Here is a 19,734-nt window from a genome sequence, read left to right on the forward strand (position 1 = left end):
CTTGTATTGTCAGAGACCTAATGGCAGACATAAAAACATGAAGGCAAATTGATGAATCTTGACCTGATCCCACTAGAGCAGTCTTATTATATCTAAGAGTTATATAATGTTGGGGGGGATTATTGATTTTCGATTCTTGGCCATCCCCCATTTTCTCCAGGGTAGAGTGTAGTTTTGCATATTTCCTGTGATCAGATATAACAACTGTCCTCACCTCAGAAACATGTGCAACAGACCATCTTAGAAGATGAAAAAGTTCAGGCATTATGAACAAGTGCTAAGAAGAGGAAGGGTGAGTTATTTGTCTTTCCTGTTACCCACATGATGTTAATGTCCAACATCTCTTAGCTGCTATGATAGAACTGTGATAGTATTCAGGCTTACCTATCCTTACCCAATGAAGCACTTGCCAACAAGCCTTGGAAAACAAACTAAGGAAGTCCTGCGTGATTGAAATTCTTTGCTTATCTACAGTCTGGTATCTAGCAGCAGCTGCAAATGTGCAGCCCTCTACAGTCCTCTAATCTCAAGTACAGTGAAACTTCACCTCTTGACCTGTTCACCACTGGGAAGACTGCAGAGATGGTGAAATAATTAATGTTCCTGACTATGCTTTTATGTGAACCCAAAGCAAGACTAAGGCCTGTCTCCTCCCCATCACATCCTGTAAAACTTGAATTCCTCTGTAAGACGGTATGAGCTGGGAGGAAGAAGGAATGTCTGTTATGTCTAGTATGGGCAAGAAACTGTGTGTGTGGCTTGTGAAATGGCACATTTGAGTCTGCCTTTGCGATCTGAAAACCCACTTACTGATAGGATAAACCCAATGCCAAGGAATTGCTTTTGTCCAAGATAATAGTCAAATCCATCTGCAATTGTTCTGATAGCATCTATTGCTCATTAATTATTTCCTCCTTTTAACAAAGAAAGGGAAATTCATGAAAAAAGAGATATAATATTCATAAGACTGCAAAACGTGTGTAGGGAAGAACTAGATGAGCATTCAGAAACAACCCTCCCTGCTGGCGGCAGCAGGTTTATATAACTAAGGGTGCAATCCTAACCCCTTATGCCAGTGCTTTCCAGCACTGGCATAGCGGTGCCAATGGGACTTGTGGTGCATCCTGCAGTTGGGTGTCACTCATGGAGGCCTCCTCAAAGTAAGGGAATGTTTGTTCCCTTACCTCAGAGCTGCATTGCCCTTATGTCTGTGCTGGAAAGCTCTGACATAAGGGGTTAGGATTGCGCCCTAAGGCTGCAATCCTAACCACACTTTCTTGAGAATAAGCCCCATTGAACAAAATAGGACTTACTTCTGAGTAGACCTGGTTAGAATTGTGCCATGAGGGACCAATCCTATCCGACCTTTCAGCACTGATGCAGCCATACCTACGGGGAGTGTGCTGCATCCTGCAGCAGGGAAGCAGTCACAGAGGCTTGCTCAAGGTAAGGGAATGTTTGCTCCAGTGGCGGACCTGCCATTAAGTGAAAGGGGCAAATGCCCCGGGTGTGAAGCCTTGCACATCACTAGGATCGTGCGGAAGCCTAACTGAGGCTCCTGACACAGTTGGAAACTCAGCTTCTGGTTTGCCAGAAGCACAGTTTAAGAGTGCAGGAAAGCCTCCAGGGGCTTCCCCAGTGCATTCTGGAGTCACACTAAGCTCCATTTTGCTCCAGGTGAGATTAGCATGCGGGGAGGGTGGTGGCATGCCGCGGGAGGGGCGCAATTGTAGACCTTTATCCAAGGGTGCAGGGCTGGGGAGATCCGCCACTGATTTGTTTCCTTACCTCGAGGCTGCATTGCAACTGCACCGTCACTGGAAAGTTGGATAAGATTGGGCCCTGAGGGTGAAGACAGATGTCATATAAAAGCAAAGTGGATATCAAATTCTTCAGCTGCAGTGCAAGACTAGCTTTTTCCTGGCTTTGTAACTGGAATGACAGATGTGCATCCTGGTGAATCAAATGCTCTTTCAGCTGTTAGGCTGGGCTCTCCTCTCCAGGCTTCAGGTGCATTTGCTTTTTCGTTTGAAAGCATCAAATGAAAGTTCACCTGTGCAGCCGTTCCCAAACTGTTGGGCCCTGCAAGGCAGCTGTGCTGCAATCACAGCACACGGCTCTTGGAAGTGACTGGTGGTAATGTCATTGCCAGTTACTTTCAGGTTCAAAGGCCTGAAAAGCCTCCGCAAACAATGGTAAGAAGCCCAGGGTAGGTGGGACGGCTTTTCCCTGTACATGATTTTCACATGCTGGAGCCTTGCTGAGCCTTCACAAGCTGTTTGGAACTGTGTGTGCAGTATTCCTGCTGGGACAACCGTTGGCCCATGATGCCCCAGCAAGTGCCCCGCAACACCCCAGGATGTTGAGACACACAGTTTGGGAACTGCTGATCTGCAGTCTACAATTGACTCCTTAGCACTCAAGAGAAAGGAAATGGCTTCTCTGAAGTGGAAAACAGCTTTTGGAATGGAGAAAGTTTAACAGTTACTGACCAAAGCGCTTTGCACAACCAGCTTCTGCCACAAACTTGCACACAAGGTTTCCAAGCTCGATCTTGGGGAAGGAAGGAATAACTGATGTTTGAGAGAAAACAAATTTGATTTTTTCAAGACAAAACATTTTAAGTTGAAAATCAAAAAGAAAAAAAAAATTGTTACACTTACCGCACAAGCCTATTCACGTCTACTCAGAAGTAGGTTCCATTGTGTCCAATCCAGTTTTCTCCAAGGAAAGTGTATATAGGATTGCAATTGCAGGCTGCAATCCTACAACACCTTCCTGGGAGTGAGCCCCATTAAACGCAGTGGACCTTACTTCTGAGTAGATATGCATAGGCTTGCACTGTCACTCATCTAAAGCTGAAATCTGCAGCTGAACTTGAACAACTGCCATAAAATTAACACGTAAATACCAAATTTTGGCATCTTCCAATATATTTCCTATCTAGTAGGAATGCACTTCTATGGCAGGTTGCAGTACGAAATGAAATTGTCAGCATGAATGTCGGTGCTTGGGAAGTTTCCAGTTCAGACTCAATTTATAGCAGGCTGTACCCCCGTACCCACATTGATACGAAACATACTGAAAACGGTTGTGGCACAGCTCCTACACTTCTCAGGATGGTGCTATTTTCTCCTTGCTTTTGCTTGGTAGGCTTTTGTGTGAACAGCTGTAGCACGGTCAAAGCAATATAGCCGCTCATATGGATGGGAATCAGGATTGCATGGAAACTGTGCAGCATGGTCCCCAGGGCAATGATAGACATGACTGACAGTTCAGTGCTATGGCCTCTTTCTGGTGAGAAGCAGTGGGCAGGTATCGAATGGGGACTCCATTTCCCATTGACTTGGCTGCTGTCTAGCACCCACAGCGCTTTCCCCTGCCCCCACCTCTTCTCCTCCTGTTCAGTACACCAAGTCCCTTCCTCTTTCCTTTATTTGCTCTGGAGGCTGCTGAAAGCATCCCCCATTGCTGCCAAGACCTGAAGCTGAGGTCAGCAGCTCTTCCCCTTTCAAAGGGCATTTTGGGGGTGGAAAAGTACAGCTGAATCTGGCTGTTTCCCTCATTCCTGATTTATAAGGACTTTTCTTGTGCTTTTCCTCTCAGGGCTTATTTGCCTTGCTTCCGTGCTCCGTTTGCGTCCAAGATATGATAATGCCACTGAGGTTCAGCAGCTGCAAGAGGGGTGTCAGGGAGTGCATTCTGAAAACAACACCCCCTTGCTCCATGCTGGACCAAGATCTCAGCAGTATCCCTTGGCCCATCCAGGTTTCAAAGCTGAAGTCGGCACTGCGGTTTTTGTCCATCTTGACAACAAGCCAGCAAACTCTCAGAACTGTCACTGTTGTGCTTGGAGGTAGAAGGGACCTGGAGAAACTTTCTGAGCAAACAAGCTTGACAGAAAGGTCTGTTGCAGGAGTCAGGAAATGAGTCTTATTTTCAAAATAAAATGCAAAGAAAAGTCTCATTATAACAAGCTTGTTTTCAAGAGGAGTTGCTCTGATGCCTTCCAGGAGGGCCCTGGGTACTGTGCAATGAAACAGTTGTCAAATCTATGGTGTGACTCTCTTTGAGTGAGCACTTGGCTTCACAGCCATGTCACAGGTACCTGGGAGACATACTGTCTGGGCCTTCAGCTGAGCCAGGGCTGACATGGGCTCAGTGTGTTTTTCTCTGCCAAGGCTCAGACCTGGAACCTGCAAAGTGGATCCGTGTATTTGAAATAGTACATATCCTAATCTAACCCACTTTTCTAGTCACAGCTTCTTCAGTTTCACTTGGATAGAATGGAGCACAGCATAGACTCTGCTTGTCTATAGGTTAGTTCCCTAAAGGAATAACTTCCAACAATCTTTCGGTGGCAAGACCAATACTTTCCCAATCTGAACAATGGAAGAACCAGCTTCAGTGCTCAGCTTCAGGTAGGGCTTATCAGGTATGCTGAAGTGTCTGGTCCAGAAAATGGTGGAGATCACTGATAAGGATCCTATCTGTTGTTTTAATTAGGATGATTTTTCTCTGCATTGTGTAGAGGAAAAGGCTGTTTATTCTTGAGAAAGAAAAGCACTTCACACTTCCTTGGAGTCAAGAACAAATTTGCTACCCCTCCCCCCAAATCTGGGAATTTTGTGTGATAGCGTATCCAATACGGTATCCAGTAGACTGGTGAGGTTGTGAATGAACATAAGAACACAAGAACAGCCCCACTGGATCAGGCCATAGGCCCATCTAGTCCAGCTTCCTGTATCTCACAGTGGCCCACCAAATGCCCCAGGGAGCACACCAGATAACAAGAGACCTCATCCTGGTGCCCTCCCTTGCATCTGGCATTCTGACATAACCCATTTCTAAAATCAGGAGGTTGCGCATACACATCATGGCTTGTACCCCGTAATGGATTTTTTCTCCAGAAACTTGTCCAATTCCCTTTTAAAGGCATCTAGGCTAGACACCAGCACCACATCCTGTGGCAAGGAGTTCCACAGACCAACCACACGCTGAGTAAAGAAATATTTTCTTTTGTCTGTCCTAACCCGCCCAACACTCAATTTTAGTGGATGTCCCCTGGTTCTGGTATTATGTGAGAGTGTAAAGAGCATCTCCCTATCCATTCTGTCCATCCCCTGCATAATTTTGTATGTCTCAATCATGTCCCCCCTTAGGCGTCTCTTTTCTAGGCTGAAGAGGCCCAAACGCCATAGCCTTTCCTCATAAGGAAAGTGCCCCAGCCCCGTAATCATCTTAGTCGCTCTCTTTTGCACCTTTTCCATTTCCACTATGTCTTTTTTGAGATGTGGCGACCAGAACTGGACACAATACTCCAGGTGTGGCCTTACCATAGATTTGTACAACGGCATTATAATATTAGCCGTTTTGTTCTCAATACCCTTCCTAATGATCCCAAGCATAGAATTGGCCTTCTTCACTGCCACCGCACATTGGGTCGACACTTTCATCGACCTGTCCGCCACCACCCCAAGATCTCTCTCCTGATCTGTCACAGACAGCTCAGAACCCATCAGCCTATATCTAAAGTTTTGATTTTTTGCCCCAATGTGCATGACTTTACAATTACTGACATTGAAGCGCATCTGCCATTTTGCTGCCCATTCTGCCAGTCTGGAGAGATCTTTCTGGAGCTCCTCACAATCACTTCTGGTCTTCACCACTCGGAAAAGTTTGGTGTCATCTGCAAACTTGGCCACTTCACTGCTCAATCCTGTCACCAGGTCATTTATGAAGAGGTTGAAAAGCACCGGTCCCAGGACAGATCCTTGGGGCACACTGCTTTTCACCTCTCTCCATTGTGAAAATTGCCCATTGACACCCACTCTCTGCTTCCTGGCCTCCAACCAGTTCTCAATCCACGAGAGGACCTGTCCTCTAATTCCCTGACTGTGGAGTTTTTTCAGTAGCCTTTGGTGAGGGACCGTGTCGAACGCCTTCTGAAAGTCCAGATAGATAATGTCCACGGGTTCTCCCACATCCACACGCCTGTTGACCTTTTCAAAGAATTCTATAAGGTTCGTGAGGCAAGACTTACCCTTACAGAAGCCATGCTGACTCTTCCTCAGCAAGGCCTGTTCGTCTATATGTTTTGAGATCCTATCTTTGATGAGGCATTCCACCATCTTACCCGGTATGGATGTTAGGCTGACCGGCCTATAGTTTCCCGGGTCCCCCCTCTTTCCCTTTTTAAAGATAGGTGTGGCATTTGCTATCCTCCAATCTTCTGGCACCGTGGCCGTTTTGAGGGACAAGTTGCATACCTTAGTCAAGAGGTCTGCAACTTCATTCTTCAATTCCTTAATAACTCTTAGGTGGATGCCATCAGGGCCCGGTGACTTATTGATCTTTAATTTATCAATGAGGTCTGAAACATCTTCTCTTTTAACCTCTATCTGACTTAACTCCTCAGTTAGGAGGGGCCGTTTGGGCAGGGGTATCTGCCCGAGGTCTTCTGCCGTGAAGACAGATGCAAAGAACTCATTTAATTTCTCTGCCATCTCTAAGTCTCCTTTTATCTCCCCTTTCCCTCCCTCACCATCCAGAGGGCCAACCGCTTTTCTGGTGGGTTTCCTGCTTCTAACATATTTGAAGAAGCTTTTATTATTCCCCTTAATGTTGCTGGCCATGCGTTCCTCATAGTCTCGCTTGGCCTCCTGTATCACCTTCTTACATTTCTTTTGCCAAAGTTTATGTTCCTTTTTATTCTCCTCATTAGGGCAAGACTTCCATTTACGGAAGGAAGCTTCCTTGCCCTTGACAGCCTCTCTAACTTGGCTGGTTAGCCATGCGGGCACCCTCCTGGATTTAGTGGAACCCTTCTTTCTTTGCGGTATACACCTCTGCTGGGCCTCTATTACTGTTGTTTTAAGCAGCCTCCATGCACTCTGGAGAGATTGGACTCTTTTTATCCTCCCTTTCAACCTCCTTCTAACCAGCCTCCTCATTTGAGGGAAGTCCACCCGTCGGAAGTCAAGGGTTTTTGTTAGAGATTTGCCTGGTATTCTTCCCCCAACGTGCATGTCAAAATGGATTGCAGCATGATCACTGTTCCCCAATGGCTCAGTAACATTTACATCTCTAACCAGGTCCTGCGTGCCACACAATGGATGTACATGTTCCTGCGAGACTGGCAGTGATCTGATCGTTCATTAGAAGACCAAGCTGCCAGTGTCTAAGATCAGGAGCTGCAAGCACCACTGCTAATTGCACATTTTGTTACAATGATTTGTATACTGTCTGCATCTGTTTCAACAGCCTACGTCCATTCTTTGGCGAAAGGGTTTTCTATTGCCCACTGTAACAAAGCTTAAGCTGCTTTGAATGCCCTCAGGGGAGATAACATGGGGTAGAAATTGAGTATGTAAATAAATAAATAAAGTATAAGTACCTGAAGCTACTGCATTCACTGCCCTGGTGATCCTGCGTCCATTCCCATTCCCTTCCAATGAATGAATGATCATTATTCTGCTGCAGCCACACCGCAAAAGTGCAGACACTCAATGTCTTGTGACCACGTACATTCCAACAACCTTTTCTTCACAGGAAGAAGCATACATTTGGTTTATGAGGTGCGGCCTTCGTGTGTCTTCAGACACTGGTCCTTACCCTTTTGGAGCAGGCCCAATATGCTGTCATGAGCTGAGGTGCTGTCTCAACAGACTTCCATCCAAAGACCAGTGGTAGCCATGCCCAAGAGCTAACTTTTCAACATCACTGTGATTTTTACCATTTTCATCCTCTATCAAGAACTTTTCAGATTATAAAATGTCTCTCCACAATGCTGAGGTCTTTATAAAATGAAAGTGGTTTGCAAGAAAAAGGCCAGGGCTATAACCCCAGGTTTACCCCATTCAAGAATATTCCATTTTCATTTGAAGAAAAAAAAAATATCTATCCTTTTTAACTATGAACATATAAGGAAAAATGTACAGGCAGTCTTCTACCCATTGGCTCAGTAACAAACGTACCTGCTCCAAAGTGGTGACTACTTGGCATATATTTTGAATTAAAATTAGATGTTGTTATAAATCCAATAACTTTAAACATATTATATGGCTTATACTTAAGGCTTTGCTACCATGAATAGTCACCATTAGCTCTGGTCCATGGAAATGAGAGCTGACTTATACTAACACCTTTCTAGTTCCCTGCTGTGTCATAACAACATCTCATTGGCTCTTGGAACAATCAGTCTCATTGTTCAATTTTGAGTTGGGAAAATCTACTTTTTATTACATGAGGCAGTTGTTATTTCCTCTTCTGGTTTTTTGGCTATAACGTTTGATAGATTAAAGAGATTTCAATGTGGTTTGTTTCATTGCATTCTGCATCAAATTGCACTTCAAATGATATATAACATGATATTATTGGAAAATACCAAGATATTACCATTTTTGCCAGTAATGGTGTCACCTTCCCCGCCAAGTTCATTACCTGGTGCAGTCCGCATCCCCACACCCAGCTAATGATGCCACTGACCTCAATGGCCCAGTTGTACCCCCCCTCCCCTGCTGACGTAACTAGCATTGTGCTGGTGGTGTCTGCTTAACAGCAGCTGCAAAGCAGCCTCTGCCGATGTGTGCTAGAGGCCAGAGCGGCCTCTCACACACTGGCAAACCCACAGAAGAGTAGGTAACACCATGCAGGAGGCTGGAGAGAGGTGGAGAAGGGGCTGACGGGGCAGGGTAGATGCAATGGAGGAGATGTGGGAGGAGTGGGGCGGTGATGGAGCAGGGAGGAGGGCAGATCAGGCCCAGGTGAGGAACAGATTAGTGACTACAGCACATGCCGAATCTTGACCCTCTTCCTCAGACATGGCCCGCATTCCCGAGTCAACACAGACTTGCACCAGTGATTAGGCTGGCACAAGTCCAAGTTAACTAAATTCCCCTTAACCCAAGGAGATGTCCAGAAGCCAAAAATCCTCTGAGGGATACAGCATGGACTGAACCGGCCCTGCTGCATCACTGCATGGGCATTTAGATAGGATTGGGCTGCCCACCCCTGAATTATTTTCAAGTCTGCTCTAAGAGGCTTTCCTTCTCCCCAGTAAGCGGCAGTAGCCCTGGTGTGCACTTCCAACACCCAAATTCTCTTACTCTAATCTCATCAACAGCTCTTCATGCTCTATTTTTTCTGCCATTTCCAATAAATCCCTGCCCAGCACTTTTGCCCTTCATGACTATCACCTTTTCTCTTAACAGACTCCAACTATACTTTGCTGCTCTGTAATCAATCAATCAATCAAAATATTTATATCCCACATTTTCCTTTCCCATCAGGAGGTCCCAGGGCAGCTCAGAGTATGTATGCATGCATGCATGCATGCATGTAATACCAGCACACATACAGCATAACGTTTTTTTTTTTTTTTGCATACACTAGTCCTTAAAGCAGCAAACTAACCCATTTTTGCCCAGCCCAGAGATGTATACATTTGATCCCGTTTGTGCATATATAACATTTGGCAGAAATGGCTTAATAATAATATGCACCCTTTTTAAAAATAGGGAGTGACTTTCTAGTAACTAGAAGGATCTTATCCTCTTTTTGTGTTACTTTTGGTGTATTCCTAGGGCAACATTTGGTGCAGGTGTCAGGAACAGCTACCTTTCCTTGGGCAGCATATTTCATGTCCCTCTCCCTGCAGTACCTGCGTTCTGCTTAACAGAGTCCCTATTCTATTTTCACTGAGGTTGCCACTGTTTGCTGCCTCTGTATTGTATAACCCACATTCTCTCCCTTCCCCCGGGGAAGACTACTATCCATTTCTTGGCCTTAAAATGATAGCATGGTTCCACTTTTGTTTATACTCCATCCCTTCAATTTATTTCTTTCCCTTACAGTTGAATGTTCAGTACCCTCCTCTGTCATCCCTTTCTGGTTTTAGCGCTGGCATATTTGCAGGAGGAGGAGGAGGACCATGTCTTGATATATGAAAGAGGCTTCAAGGAAGCCTGAATAAGTTTCAGCTTGGTGCCCTGCAAGAGACTGGCAGGGCAGTTTTGGTTAAGTTGCTTCTCCTTCCTAAAGCCTTTGGCTTTAATGCCCAGACCTTCAGCAAGTTTACCTAGAGAGCACCGGAGAAGCAGGCATTGGATTGTGGACCAAAGCCCCTGCCTACACCTCTGTTTTTGCAGCCTCCACAACAATCCATCATCTCTGGGTTGGCATGGCAGGAGGGGAAAGTGACCTGGAGGTGGCAGCTGCTGACTACTGATTTCACTGCATCACTTATATGCTATATAAATGCACTTACATACCAAATCACACATGATATGCTCACTTATAGGCTTTTTAAACATATGAAGCTGATTTATACGGAGAGTCAGACCATTGGTCCACCCAAGGCTGTACTGCTCACATTGACTGACTGCAGCTTCTCAGGGTTCTCTCCTAGTCCTACCGGAAGATGCCAGGGACAAAACCTAGGACCATTTGAATTTGAAGCAGGTGAGTTCTTGCTGAGCTACAGGCCCTTTTCTCTCCAGGATGAGGTCTCTTGTTATCTGGTGTGCTCCCGTGATGTGTATGTGCAACCTCCTGATTTTAGAAATGGGCTATATCAGAATGCCAGATGCACCAGGATGAGGTCTCTTGTTGTTTGGTTTGCTGGACAAGCCAGGAAAGAGATCTTGGGGTCATGGTGCTCCAGCAGTGTGATGCCCTTGATGTGCTTTATGTCTATTTTGCAGCAGCCAGTGCTAGCAGAACACATGTTCCACTGGTGGGGCCGCCCAATAGGAGTGCTCCCTGGGGCATTTGGTGGGCCGCTGTGAGATACAGGAAGCTGGACTAAATGGGCCTATGGCCTGATCCAGTGGGGCTGTTCTTATGTTCTCTCTGGAAACAACTGTGCCACAGTTGTTGTGCATGGATAAGCACTGTGCTAACAACTTCTGAAGGGGTAGCTGCATTATAGCCCAATCCTAGTCAAATTTCCAGAGCTGATGCAGCCCCGAGGCCTCCACGACTGCCCTCCTCCTCAGCAGGATACAGCATATGCCCCATTTGCACAGCTGCATCAGCATTGTGCAGAGCAGAGCTTGGGAAATGCTGTGACTGAGGTTCTCACTGGGCTGTGTGATCTTAGGCAACGAGGTGTGTTAAGCGCTCCCTTTCCTGATCCGTTTCACCTCTCTAAAGTTGGATCTGCCTACCCGGCCCATGCGATCTGCTTTGGAGCACTGTCCTTGTTTTAGTCCTGCTTTTACCTCAGGAAGAGCTTGTTCAGAATCTACCCCAAATTTTGATTCCTCAGCATTGCATCAACGGTTTTATAAGAAGGAATGATGCTGTGGGATGCTGTCTGTCCAAATAGCCATTGTGTGAGGGTAGAGAAAGGCAGCAAGCAAGTTCCAAGTGACAGAGAAGGAAAAGGAGACAGTATGATATCGTAGCAACATAGCAAGATTATTTCCTCTCACTGTTTATTGCTACTCCTTGGCTACCCAAACAAAACTCTTTCCAAACTCGTTGAGAAAATAGCTTCTCAAACCAAATCAGATCACAGGAATCATCATGATTACTGATATTATTATTAAAAATGTGTGTACACAACAGACTGTTCTATGGAAGACTGGTAACCAGAGCTTACGTATCCGGACACTAAACCCTGACTGGGAATAAACCAGGTCAATAGAAAACTACTTGTCTGTACTTAGTATCTTCCAGCCCAATCCTATCCTTTTTCCATCCCCCACTGATAAAGCCTTGCCAAGGAGGCTTGTGCTGTATCCTGCAGGGGGGGAGGGGTTGCCATGATGCGATGGGAGAGGGAAGTAGGGCAAAGTCCTACTTACCCTACTCTGCCACACCGTGGTCTCCTATGGATCTCCTTGGACCTGTGCCAGCTGTTTAGCTGGTGTAAGTACAAGGCCACGAAGGAGGTATACTGGCTGCTATTGGAAGGGATAGCATCTGACGCAAGTTGCCCACGCTGGGTGATACGCCCTCCTGCCTCTGTCATGCCTTCTGCCCCCCCCCCCGTTCCACCCTGATCTGTAGGCTGGGTTGGGGAAGCCATCTCCCATTTCCAAACAGGAGGAGTAACTGGCAGCAGCAAGGGACATGTCTCGCACTTTGATCCAGCCAGCCTCAGCCTTCTTGTCCATACAAGCAAGGCCAAAAGAGCACAAGATTCCATCTGAAAGCCCCCACTGGAAAATGAAAGACTAGCCCAGTGGTCTCTGTGTCATCCTAGGAGCCTCTGGGGAGATGACTCACATATCCCAATGGGAGGGGTGACCCGCTGCCCAGTGTAGTTGGGTCTGCTTATGATTTGTGGGTTATGTGAGGCTGGCCAGGTTTTTGTGGGAGAGGCAGCAGGCTGACTCTTTCCCCTCGTTTCTCTGGTCAGCAAGGTCCTCTTGCCTTGACTGTCTACAAGTGCTAAGCCTGAGACTCACGGAATCGAACACCCCTCCATACAAAACATTTCCTGCTCATAGAAAAGTGGCATGCCGAGCAAAGACTAGGCTAGAATATGTCTCTTGACATGCTAGCATCCTCCGTGCAGGATTTTTGTTCACATGGAGGAACATTTGTGGGCCTCCCCACCTGCAGACAACTCAAGACACAGAGTTACCGCTCAGTGAGAACAAGGCCTGATCTATCCAGAAATAGAAAGTCATGCTTGTTTTGACTGTACTTTTCCAGCTCGTTTTGGTCATGTCATTTTATGGATTCAGGGGCACCACATAAGCAAGCCCAGCTGTTCAACAGTAATTTTGTCAACTCCCAGGACTGTGTCCTAAGAGGAAAGTGGCCGGAAATTTGGATTGGATGGAAGCCCAGATGGGTCACACCTGTGAAACTCTCTCTCTCTCTCTCTCTCTCTCTCTCTCTCTCTCACACACACACACACACACACACACACACACAGATTGCAAAACAGATATCAGTTATGTTCTTAGTTATGCAGAAGGACTAAAATACCTGTTTCACAGTCAAGGATAATTAAAGGCAAGTTTGTGTAATCATCGTTCTTTGTTCAAGACATAAATAGCTCCAATATAAATATCTTTGTGTACTTAATTGCAGTTCTTTCAGTATGCAATTTCAACCACAGCTGCTTGGAAGAGACTGATCTGTTGCTCTAATCCAGATAGCTAAAGGAAAAGGAAACTGTCGGAAGCAAGCCCAGAAGCCAGGGTCCTTAATTCAGAGTGGCAGGGGACAGGCTGTAGTTTGTGGCAAAGGCACTTTGTATATGCTCAGAGATGCTTATCTTTAAATTCACTACTATTTCAGGATTGAACCTGGGGTATGAACACAGTTTCTGGGGCTGAGCCCTGGTCACCCCTGAAACAAATTAAGCTCTAGACTTAGTGATATTGAGCAAAACTGAATCTTACACTGATGTTAAAAAAAAGTTGCGCGTGGTATTAAATCACCCTCGCAATGCAGAATGTGTAGAATGTATCTAAGGTCAACAATGGGAGATGTCAGTAAGAATAGAATGGGGGGGGGGATAACTCAAGAGACTCTCTCTCTCTCTCTCTCTCTCTCTCATTCCTTTTATGCATAGTGCAGCATTGTGGGGCAATTCAGAACCAAGCCAAAAGTCTTTCAGAATAAACCTTTGAACTTTTTCACATCTACATTTGTCCCCCTCCTGCTCCCCCCCCCCCCAAAAAAAATGAAACTCTCCAATGGGACACATCCTTTCCTTGCCACAGCTTAGGCCATAAAGGCCCTAGATCTCAAAGACACTGAAAGGGTTTCCATGGGAGCCGACATTCCATTGTGGCAGAGTCATACAAAAGAAGAGGTGGGTTTGTTTCTCCCAGGAGGCGGAGCTTGGCAAAAGTTAGAAAAGTTGCTATCTCTCCACTCTCCCCCCCCCCACCTCCTGCCTCTGCCTATGTGGCAAACAATGGCTTTGTTTGAACCCTTTCACAGGAACTGTGCAGTCACTGAAATTCCTAAAAAAACAACAGATAAAATATGACCCTTCAGTTTCACCACCACTAACAATTGATTGCATTTTGGATTTGTCATTTGAGGAGAACAGAGAAGTCAAAGAGCAATGAAACTTTTTTCCTTTTTTCTTCCTAGTGCCAGATTAAAGTTCTGGCACTCAATGTTCACCCTGAATTTTGAAATTCACTGTCTTCTCCTTGGCAAGGCTTTTGAAAATATAATATTCTTCCGAGATTGGGGAGGGGGCAATTGAACAGCGCCCTACGTTAGGAGTGGGGGGGGGGGAAACTGCTATGTTTAAAGGCAATAAACATGGCAATTTTGTGCATGGAAATCCCACTGATTTCCATGGACCTTACTCCCTAGTAATTGCGCCTGGGATCGCAGCCAAGGTTGTTGTTTTCAACAGGGATCGGTAATATGAACATCTACTCTTAATTTGTAATAAGTGAACAATATAGTCTAGTGGAAATAGATTCTCTGCCATGTTGTCAAACTTTCAGAGTAAAACAGTTTGCAAAATAAGGACAGGACAAAGGAAGAGAGTAGAGCAGTTACTTTTTCAAATTAATATTTCTATTAGAAAGAAAAATATCATTGGTCGACTATGCTGAGACCAAAGTGCTGCTGGCAAGTGTTGGTTCCTGAGGAATACTGTGCCCTGAGGTGCCCAATGTCAGGGTGTACGCCATGTGCCAAACCTAATTAATTAGAAAGAATTAATTGTCATCTTCAGAGTAACAACGTGCTTGAAAAGAGCAACAGCCTCTTCCAGACAAACAAATGCACATACACAGTGAGCAGAGGACCTGAAAATAAGCAGCACCATCTGAATGTCCTAATACCAAGGCAGTGAACATGCGCCAGCTATTTCAGAAAAGTAGCTTTAGGGCAATGAGCCTGCAGCAACACCATCGGACAGAGCAAGCGACATTTGCAGGACAGTGCAAAGGGACAGCATCCAGAATATTCCCACATATCAACAGCGCTGCCCTTTGATTCTGCTAGTTTTATCATTCGGGTGCCTCTTCTAAGATCTTTTGCAAAAGATGCCTTGTTGCTTTAGCAGTAAAAGGAGGAATCTGAGGAATGAGAAATCACTGAAAGGCAAGAATGGAAAAGAAGGATTTAATGCCATACCTCAGGGACAGGGCAGCAGAGCTGAGAAAACTTCAGCCTCTCTCAAGGGTCTGAAGGAATCTAAATGTCTTCAGAGAAGGCAACAGGAAACCGTTCAGGGGGTGCTGGGCTGTATTTCTCTTTGGCTGACTTTCTTTCTCCTCCTCTATTTTCCAATTTTTTTTCCCTCTCTGACTAAAGTGGGCTGGCTTTCCCTTCTGTGCCCCCTCCCTGCACTGTCCTCCTTTCTCCTAAAATTTATTCTGAAGCCACTGCCAAAAGCGAAATGATAGGCCAGAGCAATCAAGTCATGGCAAAGGAAAAAAACTCCTGAGCCTTTTTAGACTATCTCTACAGAATGGAATGGCTTGCCATAGTTGTGGTGGGTTCCGTTTCTCAGTGAGGCTGTTGGGTTTCCCCACAAGGTTGACCAGCTTTGTGCTGCTCTTCTCTTATACAGATTAAGAGTTTTCTTGCAGGTATGGAGGCAGTTTGTATTTTGATGTAGAAGGGAACTGGAGGATCATAAGAACATAAGAAAAGCCCTGCTGGATCAGGCCTCAGTTATTGCAAAGGCTGCCCACTGCCATTGAGGACAGGAGACATTCTAGCTTTTGGCCTGATCCAGTTGGGTTTTTCTTATGACCCTCCAGCTGTCAAGCCCAGCAGCATCTAGACCAGGGGTGTCCAAACTTTTTGGCAGGAGGGCCATATCATCTCTTTGACACTGTGTCAGGGGCCGGGGAAAAAAAGGAATCAATTTACATTAAAAATTTGAATAAATTTACATACATAAATTTATTAGAGATGGAACTTATATGAATGAATGAAGGTCTTGCAGTAGCTCAAGGCCTATAAAAGGCCTTGCACAAAACAAGGCCAGCCTTTCCTTCGCTGCCACTGCTGCATCACAGACATGAAACAGCAAATAGTGGAGGGAGCCTTTGTCCCACAGCTCTGGTGAGAGATCAAACAGTTGTCCTCATGCTGAGAGCAGCTGCATTGGGCCAGAGGCTCAATGGAGACCGGGGGCTCCCCGAGGGCCTGACTGGGAGCTCCCGAGGGCCGCAAGTGGCCCCCAGGCCGGGGTTTGGGCACCCCTGATCTAGAGCAACAGTCACTATTTCCCACAGTGGCTCACTAGGAAGCCCCCCAAGCAGCAGAGAAAGGCTCACTTCTCTCCTGCCAATGCTACCCTGCAACTGGCATTCAGAGGCAGACTGCCAGTGGAACTGGGGGGGGGGGGGGTACCAGGACTGACCCATCCATTATATGAATGAATCTGTTCACACTGGGCAGCAGTTAGGGGCCTGAGTGGAGGAGCAGTGAACTGATGCCCACCATATTCCCCCAACTCCTCCTCCACAAGTTTAGGCTGGGCCTCCTACCAGCCCCTTCCTCCATTCAGCTCTTAAAGCAGGAAACGAAGGATTCATACCCAGTATGCCTTGCCTGCTTTGCGTAAAGAGCCTATGTGAGGATGCAGTGAAATTGCTGCATTGCAGTCCTCAGACTACAGAGGTCTGGCCCTCTAACCTTCCTCCACAGGGTGCATTAAAAGTGTCTGGTGGGGGAAGAAGCAAGGTCAGGAGGAAACGTAGGACGATTGAGGAGGAAACGTAGAGTGCTCTGGGGGGCAAACCTAGCATGCTTCACATTTTCTACCTTGATTCAGGAGTCTCCATAGAAGAAGGGCGCAGAAGAGGGGGGCAGTGGAGTTGGCAGTGGAGCTGGCAGGGGGTGAGAGAGCTATGTGCTGCCTCAGGTAGCCCAATAGCTTCAACTGGCCCTGGATGGCCCATAGCCATCCTGACTAATAGCCATTAATAAACGTGTCCTCCATGAATCTGTCTAGTACCACTTTAAAGCCTTTCAAGCAAGTAACCATCTCCACAGCTTGGGGCTAAGCATTTCAGAGATTAATTATGTGCTTAATTAACTACATATATTACAGTAAGAACATATGAAGAGCCCCACTGGATCAGGCCAAAGGCCCATTTAGTCCAGCTTCCTGTATCTCACAGTGGCCCACCAAATGCCGCAGGGAGCACTCCTATTGGGCGGCCCCACCAGTGGAACATGTGTTCTGCTAGCACTGGCTGCTGCAAAATAGACATAAAGCACATCAAGGGTATCACACTGCTGGAGCACCATGACCCCAAGATCTCTTTCCTGGCTTGTCACTGACCCAACCAATGTATGTATATGTGAAGTTGGTTTTTATTCCAGTGTGTATACTTGTTGACATTGAACCACATTAGCCATTTGGTTGCCCATTCACCCAATCTGAAGAGATCCTTTCGGAGCACTCCACAATCTGTTTTGGTTACCACCCTGATGTCATCTGCAAACTTGATCACCTCACTGTTTACCTCTAACTCCAGATCATTTGTGGACAAGTTAAAAAATACCAGTGCTGAGACAGATCCTTAAGGGCAGTGTTTCCCAAAATGTGCTCCTCAGGGCCCTGGGGCTCTCTCCTTCAGAGGCTCCATGAACACACAATTAGTGCCTGCCATCTGCTCAGAGCTGTGCCACTCTGTGCATGCGCTAGCACTCTGGAGCTCCCCAAGACTTTGTGCGTGCACCAGTGATGCTCCCCAAGGCTCTGTTTAGGAGTGTAAAGAACTCCAGAGACTGCAAAGTTTGAGAATCGCTGCTTTAGGAACCTACTTTTTATTTCCCTCTGTATGAAAATTGCCTATTTATTCCTATGCTCTATTTCCTGTTCTTTGACCAGTTGCTAATGGATAAAAGGATCTGCCCTCTTATTCGATGACTGCTAATTACTCAAGAGCCTTTTGTGGTCTTTGCAGAAAGCTTTCTGGATGTCCAAGTATGCAATCTCAGCTGGTCACCTCTATCCATGTGCCTATTGATAATATGCCTATTGACACTCCCAAAGTTTAGTGAGGCAGGACTTACCTTGGCAAAAACTATGCTGCTCCTTCAGGAAGGTTCATTTGTTATCTTTAATTATGCTTTTCACCAATTACCTGGAACAGATATTAAGCTGACTGGCCTGTAATTTTACAGGTCCTCCTTGGATCCTTCTTTAAATATCAGTGTTTTATTGGTCTAGTCCAGTGGTTCTCCAACTTTTCCAGCCTGCAGCTCCCCTGATCCTTGTGGCCATTGGCCACGGCTCCCCATTACATCACCTCACCTCAGTTACCCCCAAAATGGGGATGAAGGTGTTATAATTATACACTAGAAACCAAAAAACAGCTGCCAGCACTCTGAGGCTGCAATCCTAACCACACTTACCTGAGAGTAAGCCCCATTGAACAAAATAGGATTTACTTCTGAGTAGACCTGGTTAGGATTGTGCCCTGAGTTTGTTAGCAGCACAGCTGGAGGGAGGGGGGAAGAAGTGATGAATTTGCTGGGGGAGGGGAAGACTTTGTTTTGTGTGTATCTGCTAATTGCAAACTGAGACCCAGAGACTGTTTGGCTGCAATCCTAACCTCACTTTCCTGGGAGTAAGTCCCATTGAACACAATAGAACTTACTTCTGAGTAGACCTAGCTAGGATTGTGTTTTTTGTCTTACAATAGCAGCTAACATGGGAAGTAACACCGCCGCCCCGCCCCCTGCCCCCCACAAAAGAAGGCAGGAGGAAAAAGGGTGGCGGCTGAAAAGGAATGGGTATTTTTATTTTTTTTAATCAATTTTTGGAGACAAAATCATCAAGAGTGGCTTTTTTTGTCTTTTTTGAAGGGGGAGGGAAAAGAGAAAGGTGAGGATCCTTGGTTAAGCTGACACAGACCCCCAAGCCTTTGTAGGTCTACTCAGAAGTAAGTCCCATTTGAGTCAATGGGGCTTACTCCCAGGAAAGTGTGGAAAGGATTGCAGCCACACAGAGCAAGTTTAAAACTCACCCCCAAAGTAGATGGGGGCTGCTCACACACATACACCCCAGCAGATGCAGATGCCACCCCTATTCCCCCCAGGCAAGACAGAGGGATGCAGGCTGGGCATTTGGACACCCCCCCCCCCAAGAGCAAGCTGGGCTCCCTCTTTCCCAAGTGGAGGAAAGTGCTGTGCTGCCTGCACTTAATTCTTTCCTCCCAGTTTGAAGCCTGCCAGGAGTTCGCCCTGTGCTGATGAGATGCAGCACCTCTGAGCTGCCCAGCCAGCCTTCTCTCCAACCCCCCCACCCCATGCTGCCCCACCCACCTCAGAAAAGCAGCAAGTCAGGAGGCAGCACCCTCAGCTGAGCTGAGCAGAGCAGAGCAGCTGCAGCCACCTCTCTCCCTGAGATGCCTGGTGATGGCCCTGCAGGCCAGCTACGCCTCACTAGGGAGGCGGGACTCACAGATTGAATACCTCAGGTCTAGTCCTTTGGAAAGAAGGTCAGTTTAAAGGACAGGTTACATATTGTTGTCAGAAGATCCGTTAAATTCAGATGCATGTCATCGTTGGTGTGAAACTGCTGTGCAAAATAAAAGGACTTGTGAAATCAGAAGCAAAAACATTGCAAGGTCCTCCCATCACAAGGTCATCTTGACAATGGTTCTTCTATTTTCACCTGAGTTCTATATTCTTTGTGAATTATTTGCTACGTATTATTAGTTAGCCATACATATTACAGGTAGCAATAGGTCACATTTCTGTTGCATCTGAGACGTAAGAAAGCTTTACAATCATTATTGCAGTAGTCACTCCTGTACAGTATTGCTT

At 46.2% G+C, this 19,734-nt stretch overlaps 1 protein-coding gene across 1 annotated transcript in view; it reads right to left on the reverse strand.

The window, feature by feature from the left end:
• The window catches only part of SPARC (secreted protein acidic and cysteine rich), a 30,136-nt gene extending 14,888 nt beyond the window's left edge, over nucleotides 1-15,248 (reverse strand). Inside the window, exon 1 of the mRNA XM_066616622.1 lies at nucleotides 15,073-15,248. The gene's annotated coding sequence lies outside the window, so the exon portion shown is untranslated. The remainder of the gene's footprint in view (nucleotides 1-15,072) is intronic.
• Nucleotides 15,249-19,734: the final 4,486 nt, after the last annotated feature.

Source organism: Tiliqua scincoides, chromosome 2 (assembly GCF_035046505.1).
Source record: "Tiliqua scincoides isolate rTilSci1 chromosome 2, rTilSci1.hap2, whole genome shotgun sequence".
NCBI lineage: Eukaryota > Metazoa > Chordata > Lepidosauria > Squamata > Scincidae > Tiliqua > Tiliqua scincoides.